The 13,161-nt window shown below is 34.2% G+C and overlaps 1 long non-coding RNA gene across 4 annotated transcripts in view; it reads right to left on the reverse strand.

Annotated features, from left to right (window-relative positions):
• Nucleotides 1–1,461: 1,461 nt before the first annotated feature.
• LOC144313053 (uncharacterized) overlaps nt 1,462–13,161 on the reverse strand; it is a 90,803-nt gene continuing 79,103 nt past the window's right edge. For all 4 annotated transcript variants that reach the window (XR_013378748.1, XR_013378747.1, XR_013378745.1 and 1 more), the window contains 3 exons: nt 9,936–10,041; nt 1,646–1,676; nt 1,462–1,609 (listed from right to left, as the gene is read on the reverse strand). This is a non-coding gene — a long non-coding RNA (uncharacterized LOC144313053). The remainder of the gene's footprint in view (nt 1,610–1,645; nt 1,677–9,935; nt 10,042–13,161) is intronic.

The raw sequence follows: 13,161 nt of genomic DNA on the forward strand, positions 1-13,161 counted from the left end.
ATTACGTCTTCCTTATTGATTAAAAAAAAGAGAAGCCATGGAAGTGAATATGTCTCATTAGCAGTTTCTAAAATAGCTCATAACTCTCTCCAGACACTTATGTTGGAGAGGGAAAACAGTACTATATTTTGAGGGGGAAAAGCAACAATATGACGCTTCCTTCAGGGAAAATGAAAAACTATTGGAAAAAGCAAGGATCAAAAACACTAAGCCACCAGTTATTAAAAATTATTTATCACTTGAACTTTTAGTAGGAAAATTTCATTTCCTGTAGAGATGTAAGAATTTCAATCACAGAACTAATGTCCTGAGAATTAATTTTATTTACTCTGAAATCTCAGAAGATTGGTTACATTTTTATAGTTTTAAAATCAGGATAAACTCTATTGGATTGTTTTAGATGAAATACATAGATATTATTTTTTCAAGCACATGTTAGGACTTAACTAGTAAGATACCAGCCTATATGTTAGCCAGACTACATACACTCTTAGAAAATGTTACAAACTGTGACTGATGTTGATAATGTGTGTTTGTAAATTCACCTTTACTGTTCATCTCTTTTTAGATATCTGGTAACCTCCATTGAATGTCTTACTAATTTCTTTATCTTTTTTAATTTATCCCTTTATCTTCCTTGTTGCCTATCATTTTGGTATATTTTTGTATTAATGATTAAATAAGAATTACCTTGAATTATGATTAATAAGTTTTATTTAATGTATACTCTTTGCACTAGCCATTCATTTGCTTGTTTGTTTATTTATTTTAAACATTTTATTTACTCATGAGAGGCAGAGACACAGGCAGAGGGAGAAGCAGGCTCTCTGCAGAATGCCTGATGTGGGACTTGATCCCCGGACCCAGGGATCAGAGCCTGAGGCAAAGGCTCAACCACTGAGCCACCCAGGCATCTCATAGCTTTCTATTTAGTAACAGAATTGTAAACACTTAAAACCTATTAGCTTAAAACCACATACCTAAATTTACTGGGTGCTGATAAAGCATTGCCTGAGTAAAAATTATAGTTTTAAATGCCAAGAAAATATATACTAATAATCTAACATACTATTTTCAAAAATTATAAGAAAAATAAGTGCAAACTAAACCCAAAGGAAGAGGAAGAGAATAATAAAGATTAATGAGTACATTAAATGGAGATTGTATAGAAATTATTCATTGTTTTTAGTTAAAGTCCACGTGTATCTAACTCAAGACCTAGTGTATGTGTATCTTTTTATCTCCACATTTATCAATCTTTGCCTCTATGTGTCCATTTACTTATGGATTTGTTTATCATTTACATACGGAGGTATTTAACTTTGTAAATAGGTCATTTATAATTCCCACTTTTTCTTTTTTTCTAGTAATTTCAATATCTGTTTTATATTTCCCTACAACACAAGGAATTTAAAATGCCTTAGGCTTTATTTTTCATAACCCACTATTTTTATTGAAATATACATTGAAGTTAACATACCATAATTACAAAGATTGAGGCATATTCATTTAATACACTCACGTGCACAGCACCTAGATCAAGAAACTGAACATTGCAGCATCCAGAAGTCTTCTGTGTCACCTAATAGGTATATAGCCCTTGGGCAAACTACTTCATTTTTCTTTTTTTTTTTTTTTTTTTTACTTACTTCATTTTTCTTAGTCAAGTTCCTCATCTATAAAATGTGAATATATTATATTTTGTTACTGGTTTTTATCTAGGCTGCAACAGAGTTATTAAAAATAACATAAATTATTATAAATAACCTAATTCCTATTCTCTCTCATCTCCTCAGTTAATAACCCAACATAGCCTATGTACAAGGTTTTTAAGGAGTCCCAGCAGCATTGGGCACTGCCCTCACTAACTACAGTAGTCATTTGCTCAAGGTTTTGATGGTCTGTTGTGAGATGGCTTAGAACCTTTTCACTCTACGCCTGCTTTTGTGTTTACCTTATGTAGATGGTTCACCAGCTATGCAGACTGTGCTTTGATATTGTAGAGAGGTTTGTTTGCAAGGCCTAGTTTGATTTGTCCTCTTCATATTGCATCACATATAATTTTAATAATTCAATGATTTTATTAAATGCGTATAATGCCTAGAGTTGTTCCTTCATCAGTTATCACAACAATTCAATTTTAAAACTTTTCCATCACTCCTCATGCTTCCATGGAGCCTGTGCAGATAATTCACATTTCTCCCCCTACCACCCAGCCCCAGGCAACCAGTAGTCTCCTTTCTGTATTTTTCAATTTGCCCTGTTAAACACTGAAAAGTTCAGGTAAATGGTGTCATAGAATAAATATTATTTTTGCAACTGACTTAGTTTATTTAGCAAAGTTATTTTGATATTTATCCATGTTGTAGCACGCATCAGTATTTTTAATGCAGAACAGAATTGGATTATATGGATATAACACTTATGCACTGACAAGCTGATAGGCATTTGGTTTGTTTCCAATTTGGGCTATTATGAATAATTCTGCTATGAAATCTAAGTGTCTTTAGACATGTTTATTTCTCATGGGTAGATTACTAAGACTGTGATTAGTGAAATATACAGTAAATATAAACTTTAAATAGATTGTCAGACTGATTACCAAAGTATCTGTAGCCTCTTACATCCCTACCGGCAATGCCTGAGAAATCTAGTTTTCCACATACTCACCAACACTTAGTATTGTATGAGGGTTTTTTTTTTTAACTTTTTTTTAAAAAAGATTTTATTTATTTATTCATGAGAGACACAGAGAGAGAGGCAGAGACACAGGCAGAGGGAGAAGCAGGCTTCCTGCAAGGAGCTGGATGCAGGCAGGACTCAATCCTGGGATCCTGGGATCATGCCCTGAGATGAAGACAGACGATTGGCTCAATCGCTAAGCCACCCAGGCGTCCCATTGTCTGAGTCTTTCATTGTAGCCATAGTATTGGGTTTACAGTCCACAAATTGTGGGCTTAATCTACATTTTCCTAATTTATGAGATTATTCACCTTGTCTTGCCTTTATTAGGCATTTATATGTCTTAGGGTAACGTTTGGCATTTTGTATATTTTTAATTGAGTTTCTTACTATTGAGTTGTAAGTAATACATTCTGGGTACAAATGTCTTATCAGATATATAATCTGAAAATATTTTCTTCCAATCTATGGCTTGCCTATTCATATTCTTATGAACATGTTTGTCTAGAGGTTCAAAGCTGTGGTGCTGTTTTCTTTCTACTTTTAATTTTTATTTTTAGTTGAAGTATGTTTGACATACTATATTAGTTTCAGATGTTCAACATAAAACACTGTGATTCAATAATTATAAAGATTCTGAAATATCACAATAAGTGTAGCTACCATCTGTGATTATATGAAGTGATTACACTATTGACTATATTCCTTATGCTGTTTTTCACCCCTGTGACTTATTTATAGCTGGAACTTTGTACCTCTAAATCTCTTTCAATTCTGAATGACAACCATGTGGGGTAGAGTATTCTTGGTTGTTAGGATTTTTATCCTTTTGTTACTTTGAACATGTCACACTAGTCTCTTCTGGTCTACAAAATTTCTGCTAAAAACTCAGCCAGTAGCCTTATGGTGTTTTCCTATTTGCTTTTCTATTGTTGCTTTTGAGATTCTCTCTTTAACTTTTGATGTTTTAATTACTATGTGTCCTGTGTTGACCTCCTTGGGTTCATTTTGTTTGGGGCTTTCTTTGCTTCCAGAGACCTGATGTCTATTTCCTTCCCCAGGTTGGGGAAGTTTTCAGCTGTTATTTTTTCAAGTAAGTTTTATGCCCCCTCTATCTTGCTCTTTTCCTTCTGGGAGCCCTATATTAATATTATTAATTTTTATATTGTCAGAGACTCCTTAACCTATCCTTTTTATAATTCTGTTCAGATTGCATACTTCCATCATCCTTTCAGATCACTGACCCAGTCTGCATATGTATATATCATTTGTTGTATTTTTTCAGCTCTGATTGGTTCTTTTAAAAAATATTTTCTATCTCTTTGTTGAAGATTTCACTGAGTTTATCTACTCTTAATTCCAGTGAGTATTTTGTATGGCCATTATTTTGAACTCTTTATCAGATATACTGATCATTTCCATTTTGCTTAGTTCTTTTTCTGAGGTTTTGTCTTATTTCATTTAGAACATATTTTCCTATCTCTTCAGTCTGTCTGATTCTGCTTATATGTATTACATAGATCAGCTACATCTCTTTGTCTTGAGTATGGTGGCCTTCTGTCAAAGGCATTGTATGGGGTCCAGTAGTGCAACACCCCCTAGTTACTGGAAGCAGTACCTATATAACCTTTTTTTGTGACCAGGTTGCAACCGCTGAGAACATGCTAGTGGATGGCAAGAGCCCTCAGCCCTGCTGTTTATAACTCTCCGTGACTCCTGCAGGTCCACTGTTGGGCAGGGCTGACTCCCAGCTCAACCAGCTGAGAGGCTGGGTTGTGGCTGCTATAGATGTGCTGGCAAGTGAGGCCAGTCCCTTGCAAAACTGACTGAGAGGTCTGATTGAAATTGCTGCAGGTGTGCTGATGCGGGGTTCACAGGACAGGAGCCTTTTGGAAGATCAACAGTCCTAACCTGATTGCTGGTTGAGGTGAGGCAATAGTTACTTTGTGGGTATTCCAGTCCTGACCAAGACCGCCTACCAGGTGTTGCAGTGTGAGCCACTTTGAAGGAGTACCTGCTGGGGCAGGTGGGTTGGATGGGCCTGGTTTGCAGGAGAATGACAGGGCAGGACAAGCGGTGCTAGCGTGCTTGGAGACTGTCAGAACTGGCTCCCGTTAGCATCAAGCCAGCAAGGCTAAAAGAGAGTAAGAAAAGTGGTGCCCTACACTACTTTTGTTTCTAGAGGACGATCCTTCAGATTCCTGTTCTTCTAGCATATGTCCTAAAATGAGTTAATAAATCTCCTTCAAGTATAACCCAGACACTTTTCAAATTGCTTTTTCTACGCTATTTCCTACTGAGTGATATAGTTGGCTGGCTCTCTAATAGCAGAATAGTGGTTTCCTATAGACTTTTAGTTCTCCTGGAATTAAGCTTTGCTGATTTCGCAGCCAGATGTTACAAGCGCTTGTCTTTCTGGTGCAAGACTCAGGCTGGGCACACCCATTGTGGGGTTTGATCCCCTCCTCGGAGAGGCCTTGGTGCCTGTGATATTCCTGGGTCCCTCACCAGAGGTTTGATTCTTGACTATGTCCCTGCCCCTCTTACTCTTCTCAATGTGGCGTTCTCTTTACATCTTCAGTTATGGAATGTCTGGTCTGCAGTGTGCAAGTCATTTTAAGAGTGAGCTGTATCACATCTATTTGTTCCCTCTCTGAGGAAGGTAAGCCCAAGATCCTCTTACTCTACCATCTTCACTTTATTTTGGTTTCTTTTTAAAAATAAATTCCAGTTTATCTTAAAAAAAAAAAAAAACCTTCTGATTTATTCTATTGGTATCATATCTGAGATATTTTTTCCTAATCCAAAGTTAAAAGTTTTTTTCCTAGAAATCTTAGTTTTAGCTTCTAAACTTTTGTGTATGTGTATTCTTTGATTTCCTGCAAATATGATCATGTCTTTTGACAGTAAAGAAAGCTTTGCTTTTAATAGCACAGATAATTTTATACTTATTTTTATTACTCTATGGCATTGGGTAGAATGAGGTGGAAATTGTTGACTCTTGATTTTTTTCCAGTCTTAGAGGAAAAACAGCCCATCATTAAGAGATAGAAGTTTCCTTCTATCCCTAGTTTTTTGAGTTTAACTTTCTCAGATATAACTTGTCTAATACTGTTGTTCTTTTGCCTAATAATTGAATGAGAAGTAATAGCTCCAGTTATTTGCAAAATAGGGCAGAAGTATACCTGCTATGCGTGTTGTACTCAATACACTTTCATATAGTATATTAGATAAAATATTGCTCTGGGTCATTGGTGCATGTCCATACTCTGTCAGTCTCTGATTGCTAAATAAAGTGTCTTTTAGTTGTTCAGTATTTATGGGACTAGGGGTTTGATCTGGTGGACTCAATTTTTCTTTATTTTATTGAAATAGTACTTAATATAATTCAAATTGTAACTTTGAGTTTTCTTCTCTAAGTATATTCTGATCATTTCCCATTACTGTATTTCCATTTTCTCTCTACCAAAATTCTTCTGAAATCTTGTAGAGTTAATAAAGGGTCTTAGATGAGGTCCTTTAGAAGCAGACCCTGAGATGACAACACATGTGCAAGTAATTTATAAATGATATGTTTCCAGAAGAAGCTGGGCAATGGCAGAAGAAGCAGGGTGGGGAAAAGGAGGAAACTAAGTAGATGATTTCATGTGAAGTATGGGCTCTAGCCTAACCCTGCAGGGGTGCCTTAGGCTATGAATTGTACTTCAGAGTTAGTTCCAAAATTTAAGAAAATAAGCCAGGCTCTTATAGTTCTTCATTGACTAAGGGTTACCTTTGAGGGTTGGAAGCCTACCAGGAGCTACAGGATCATTGCATATAGAGGTAAAGTGGTTCCAAGCCAAGAGCAGTCATCCAAAGACCATATTAGGCACATGAATTGAAGAAAACGCATACAGGGACGCCTGGGTGGCTCAGCGGTTGAGTGTCTGCCTTTGGCTCAGAACGTGATCCCCGGGGTCCTGGTACCGAGTCCCACATCGGGCTCCCTGCTTGGAGTCTGCTTCTCCCTCTGCCTGTGTCTCTGCCTCTCTCTGTGTGTCTCTCATGAATAAATAAATAAAATCTTAAGAAAAAGTAAGAAGAAAATGCATACAAGAGCTGGGTGTGACCCCACAGGTAAAAAGAATCTAAAGGATCTGGGCATGTACAGGAAGTGTCCATCACATTAGATCTTCATGCTTTTCATAACTATTTGGAAGTCTTAAGTATTTTTATAAGTTTTTAAATGAACTATAAGTGATATATAATATCCTATTAATTTAAGTTGTACATCGAGGTAATTTAACTTAAGGTAATTATAATTTATAATGTATAATTATAATTATACATTATAAGAGGATCCTCAAAATAAGTGTCATTAACATCTATCACCATATATGTTATTAAAATATTATTGACTATATTGCCTATGTGGTACCTCTCCATGACTTATTTATGACTGAAAGTGTGTACCACTTACTCCCCTTTACCTATTTTGCCCTCCCCTTAACACCCCACACCTTGTAAACAACAGTTTGTTGTTTGTGTCTATGAGTTTGTTAATTTGTTTTGTTATTTTAGGTACGACCTATAAGTGAAATCATATGGTATTTGTCTTTTTCTGTATGACTTATTATAATACCTCTAGGTTCATCCATATTGTTGCAATAGATAAGATTTCATTGCTTTTAAAGCTGAGTAATATTCCAGTAGACACACACACACACACACACACAATTTCTTGATCGATTCACCTATCATGAACACTTATATTGCTTACATACTTCGACTATCATAAAAACCACTGCAATGAACTTAGGGGTGCAAATCTCTCTTCAATTTGGTGTTTTCATTTTCTTCAGATAAATACCTAGGAATTGAATTACTAGATAATATGTTAGTTTTAATTTTTCAGTAACCTGAAATTTTTTTCCATAGTGGCAATACCAATTTACGTTTACAGTGAACAAGTGTCCTCTTTTTTTCCCATTCTCATCAAAATCATTTTTTTTGTCTTTTTGATAATAGCCATTTTTGACAGGTGTGAGGTCATATCTCACTGTGTTTTTTTTTTTGTTTTTTTGTTTTTTTTCTCACTGTGGTTTTGATTTTGCAGTTCCCTGATGATGAGTAGTGATGTTAAACATCTTTTTATGTGTCTGTTGGCTATCTGTCTTCTTTGGAAATGTGTATTCAAGTCCTCTGCTCATTTTTTATTTGGGTTATTTTGGTATTAAGTTGTGTAAATTCTTTATATATTTTGGACATTAACCCCTTATTGGATGTATGTTTTGCATACATCTTCTTCCATTCAGTAAGTTGCCTTTTCACTCTGTTGATTATTTCCAATATTATTGTGAAAAAGTTTTTTAGTTTGATGTAATCTCTTTTGTTTATTTTAGCTTTTGTTGCCCTTTTCTGAAGTGACAAATCCAAATTTTGCTAATATCCAAGAGCTTACTGCCTATTTTCTTCTAGTAGTTTTATGGTGACAGGTCTTACGTAAAAGTTCTTGTCCATATTTTTGCATGAACTGTCCAGTTTTCCCAGCATTATTTATTGAAAACTGTTAAAAAAAACTGTCATTTTCCCATTATATATTCATGCCTCATTTGTTATAGATTAATTTATCATATATACATGGTTTTACTTCTGGGCTTTCTATTTCATTGACCTATGTGTCTGTTTCCATGAGAGTACTATACAGTTTTGATTACCACAGCATTGTAATATAGTTTGAAGCCAGGGAGTCTTTTGTTCTTCTCTGTCAAGATAACTATGGCTATTCAATGTGTTTTGTAGTTCTATTTTAGGTCTCTTTATGATAGTTTTATAAAAATGGTCATTGGTATTTTTGACAGGGAATAGAATGAATTAAGTACAGAGGTTGCTTTGGGTAGTATACATATTTAAACAATATTGATTCTTCCAATCCATGAGCCAGACTATTTTTACATTCATTTGTATCATCAACCTCTTTGGTTAAGTTTATTCCTAGGTATTTTCTTCTTTTTGATGCAGTTTTACATGGAACCATTAATTTCTCCTTCTGGTAGCTAATTATATGTGTAAAAGAACACAACCAACTTCTATATGTTAATTTTGTCTCCTACAAATTTATTGAATTCATTTAATTGTTCTAATAGTTGGGTTTTTGTTGTTGTGATTTTTATATATATAATTCAGGGTTTTTATATATAGTATCCTGTCACCTACAAATAATTTTATTTCTTCCTTTCCAATCTGGATATCTTCTATGATTTTATTTATTTTTTGCCTAATTGATTTGGATGGGACTTCCAGTACTTCATGAACATAAATGGCAAGACTGGGCATTTTATTTTTAATTTTAAAAAGTTTAAGCTTTTCATCATTGAGCATGTTGTTAGCTATGGGTTTGCAGTATATGGCTTTATGTTATGTTTCTTATATACCCACTTTTATGAGAGTTCTTATCGTAAATGGATGTTGAACTCCATCAAATGCCTTTTCTGCATCTATTGAGATGATTATATGATTTTTATCCTTTATTTTGTTAATATAATACACAACGTTGATTCACTTATGGGTGCACTTGCATCCCTGGAAGAAATCACATTTGATAACAGTGTACAATTATTTAAATATTTTTTTGGCAGGCCAGGTGGTGTGGGTACAAGCCAGGGAGGCCCAGGGGTATGACACATTGGGGACCCCTTGGTGGGATACCAGGAGGTGGCATGGATCAGGAGCCCAGGGTACACAGGGTCAATGTTAGCAGGTTGGCTAGAGTTCCTGGACCCTATTTCTAAACTTTTTTTTTTTTTTTTTTTTTTTTTATGATAGCGAGAGAGAGAGAGAGAGAGAGAGAGAGGCAGAGACACAGGCAGAGGGAAAAGCAGGCTCCATGCACCGGGAGCCCGACGTGGGATTCGATCCAGGGTCTCCCGGATCGCGCCCTGGGCCAAAGGCAGGCGCCAAACCGCTGCGCCACCCAGGGATCCCACCTGGACCCTATTTCCACCCATGTTATTAAGCTAAAGGAACATAAAATATAGTATTCAAAGGTACCTCAATCTCAGAGAAAAATATCAGAAATTCTTACTTGTTGGGCTCTTTAGGACTAGTAAGTGAATTTCCTTCACCTATAATCCTGTTGCCTTTTAAATGAGGTTTTTCGTTTTTTCTCTGTGACCCAGGTGGGTGAGTCTGCACATGGGCTCCTCAGTGATATTCCTCCTTCCTACAGATTGTCAAGGAGGGTGTGGTTCTCTTCATTACCATGTTTTTCTTACCTTTCTCCATGTTTTCCTTCTATCATTTGTTGTGCAAATTACTTCAATCAGCCTTCAGTTTTCCTTCCAGATGATTGCTTTATATGTAGGTGTAGATTTCGCATGTCTATGGGAGAAGATGAGTTCAGTGTCTTCCTATACAGTGTCAGGAACTCTAACATGATTAGGTTTCATCTAGTTGTCTGATCGTGATAGATACCACTTGGTATGTGAATACGTGCTGATAGGTGTTAAAATCCCTGGGAGTATATAATGTGTTATATAGGTCAATATGGTGAATAAATGGAATAATAGCCAATGATTAAAAATTTCTTGGAGTGAATTCCTGGAGCCAAGATTTAACCATTTATATTCAGATTTTAATTTTCTAAATCAATTTTTTGAATAATGTATACTTGGGTTTTAATTTTTTGAGTTATTTTCATGAGTATAGCATGATGTATTAGCAGACACATTCTCATGATTACTTAAAACATTCTCAGATTTATCCTGTTGTAAATCAAGAGACAATATTGCAGCAGAGCTTCTACCTAAATTAGACCTTTATATGATGGGAATAATTGGGTAGGTAGAGTTAGTTTTTTAAAAATTTTCATATAAATTGTAGTTTAAGAAAATTATACATTTGAATTTGGAGAACACCCACTCTAGAGTGGTTTCAAAACATCTTGAGATGGTAATATGAGGATGGCAGTTTTATTCTAATGGGTTTTTCTAGTTTAACAATGTTTGATGATTTCAGCAGGTCCTCTGTTGAACTTCCTTGAGTTGCTCATACAGCAATAGGCATAAAGTTGTCCACATACAATTTATTGTGGTGAATTCTCTGAAATTTACAAGTAGGTAACAAAACCTCAAATACAGTCATTACAGAACTAAAATCTGATATCTACCAGGGTATATTATTGAAACATAATCTAATATTTATCATAGATAATCATAGTAAGATAATAAGACTAACTTATTTGCGAAGAAGTCTAGTTTCAAAACACTTGGTTTGATTATTTACAAAAGTGCAGCAAGAAATGTGATTGACCAGATATAGGTGTTTTTAAACCTAATTTGATGAAACTTTTCATAAGGAATCTCAGATTGGACTCTTAAAACCATCTCAAGAATAGGAAGCCAAGCTAAGGATTTGTCTAACTGTATCCTGACACAGAAACAGACTTTTATTCAACTTATGCAAATAGATATATTGTCATGAAAAATAAGAATATTTAATAAGTTTCTGCATTCTGCAGAGATCAGGTAGTGAGAAAAAGATAAACGTATCTGCTTGTTGCAAAAATCTACTTTACCAAATTACAGTAAGCTATAGTTTGCTTAAAAGATAGAAAAGGGGGCCTTGTAAATCTGGAAAGCACACATTAAAACAGCAACGTTTTAAGTGAAGTCATAAGAATTATAGCTCTTATTTTGCTTCAACTTGGATTAGCAGCTTTATGAATCAATTTTTTTAAATATTTTTTTTCTTTATTTATTTATGATAGTCATCACAGAGAAAGAGAGAGAGGCAGAGACACAGGCAGAGGGAGAAGCAGGCTCCATGCACCAGGAGCCCGACGTGGGATTCGATCCCGGGTCTCCAGGATCGTGCCCTGTGCCAAAGGCAGGCGCCAAACCACTGCGCCACCCAGGGATCCCCTATGAATCAATTTTTCATTAGAATTTTAGAAACTTTTACTCAGTTCTGTCTTATTAAAGTTACCAGAAACCTACATTTTAGAGTAGTAGTCAGGGTCTTTTCCAAGAGCCTCAGAGTAAAACAGTAACTGTGAGTGACAAAGGACTTAAAAATGGCCATAACCAAAAATTTGATGAGTTCATTATAATTTACAAGGAAATTTGTTATCTCAGTGACATACATTTTAAAACAATAACAAATTATGACTGATAACATTTCAGAATATCAGATTTTTAGAAATTTCATATAATTTCTGAATCACTTATTTTAATGACATACATAGGCCATAAAAATGTGGTCTAAGAAAGTTAAAAATTACTTTATGTATCAAATAACATTTCTCTTTCCATTAATTCAGAATTTGATATTGAGAAGTTTAAAATGTCAAAATATTTAAGATATTTCAAGAAATAGGGTCACTATGAAACAATAGGTATCCATTCAAAGTGACAACAGATTTCAAAGGTAAATACAGAAAGTTATATAGTTGTAAAAAGCCTTAGCTATTTTCCTAAGTAATCAAAGTCTGAAATGGTTTCATCAGAAACAGGAGCCTTGTTTTCTAGGTAGATTACATTAAAGGTAAAGAAATTGTGTTCATAATTTCTTATTGAGATCAGAGTAATAATTTTTAAAAATACTTTGTCCTTTTAACAGAGAGAAAACTGAATTTGAATTCTATAACAGTGTACATTTGATATTAAAACTCTCTAACTTAAATCATTTATTTATTTATTTATTTATTTATTTTATTTTATTTTTTTTAATTTTTTAAAGCCATTTCTATTTTAGCTTGACCACATAAAGTTTCTTTCTCAGGATCTATTTTCCACCAACCTTCTGCAACTTTCTTATCCTGGAATATTTTCAGACAAAATTACCTTATTTCCCTTTAACAAAACAAAAATCCATGTCCTTTAAATCATTGCTTATCCAAAAAACACTATTTTTTAACTTTTTATGCACAATTGGTTTCTTTTATTCTTTATTTCTATTAGTTTTACTTACACATATTAATTTGAATTCTTAGCCCTTATAATCCATAATTCCTACTGAAAACTAAGAAGCAATCATCTGATTACTGGAAAGTTAATATGTAATGATAAAGACATTTTTTTATAGTATAATTTTTTTAATGTGGTGAAAAACATATTACTATCTTCTGTCTTTCTGTAAAAATTAAAAAGCCAAGTTGATAAATTTGTTTATATTATTTGGAAATAATCTAGCTATTATTTAGTATAACTGAGTAGAAACTTTGGGCTTATTTACATTTATTTAAAATATTTGTTGTTACCCAATATGCTTGGATTGCACATTAAATAACTAATCTCATTTTTCTTGATGATAAATTTTTGACATAGATATTGGGCCTATTTGATTAGTAAACCAAAGTAGAATAAGTTATATGTTTGGAATTACATTTAATATTGACATTTCTGAAGACAAGCCTGTTTTTTATTAAATCAACAGACAAACTAGCTTTTATTTATTATAGATTACTCAAGGTCATGTGAACCTGAAAAACCTTTGGGTTAA

This window comes from Canis aureus, chromosome 4 (assembly GCF_053574225.1).
Source record: "Canis aureus isolate CA01 chromosome 4, VMU_Caureus_v.1.0, whole genome shotgun sequence".
Classification (NCBI taxonomy): domain Eukaryota; kingdom Metazoa; phylum Chordata; class Mammalia; order Carnivora; family Canidae; genus Canis; species Canis aureus.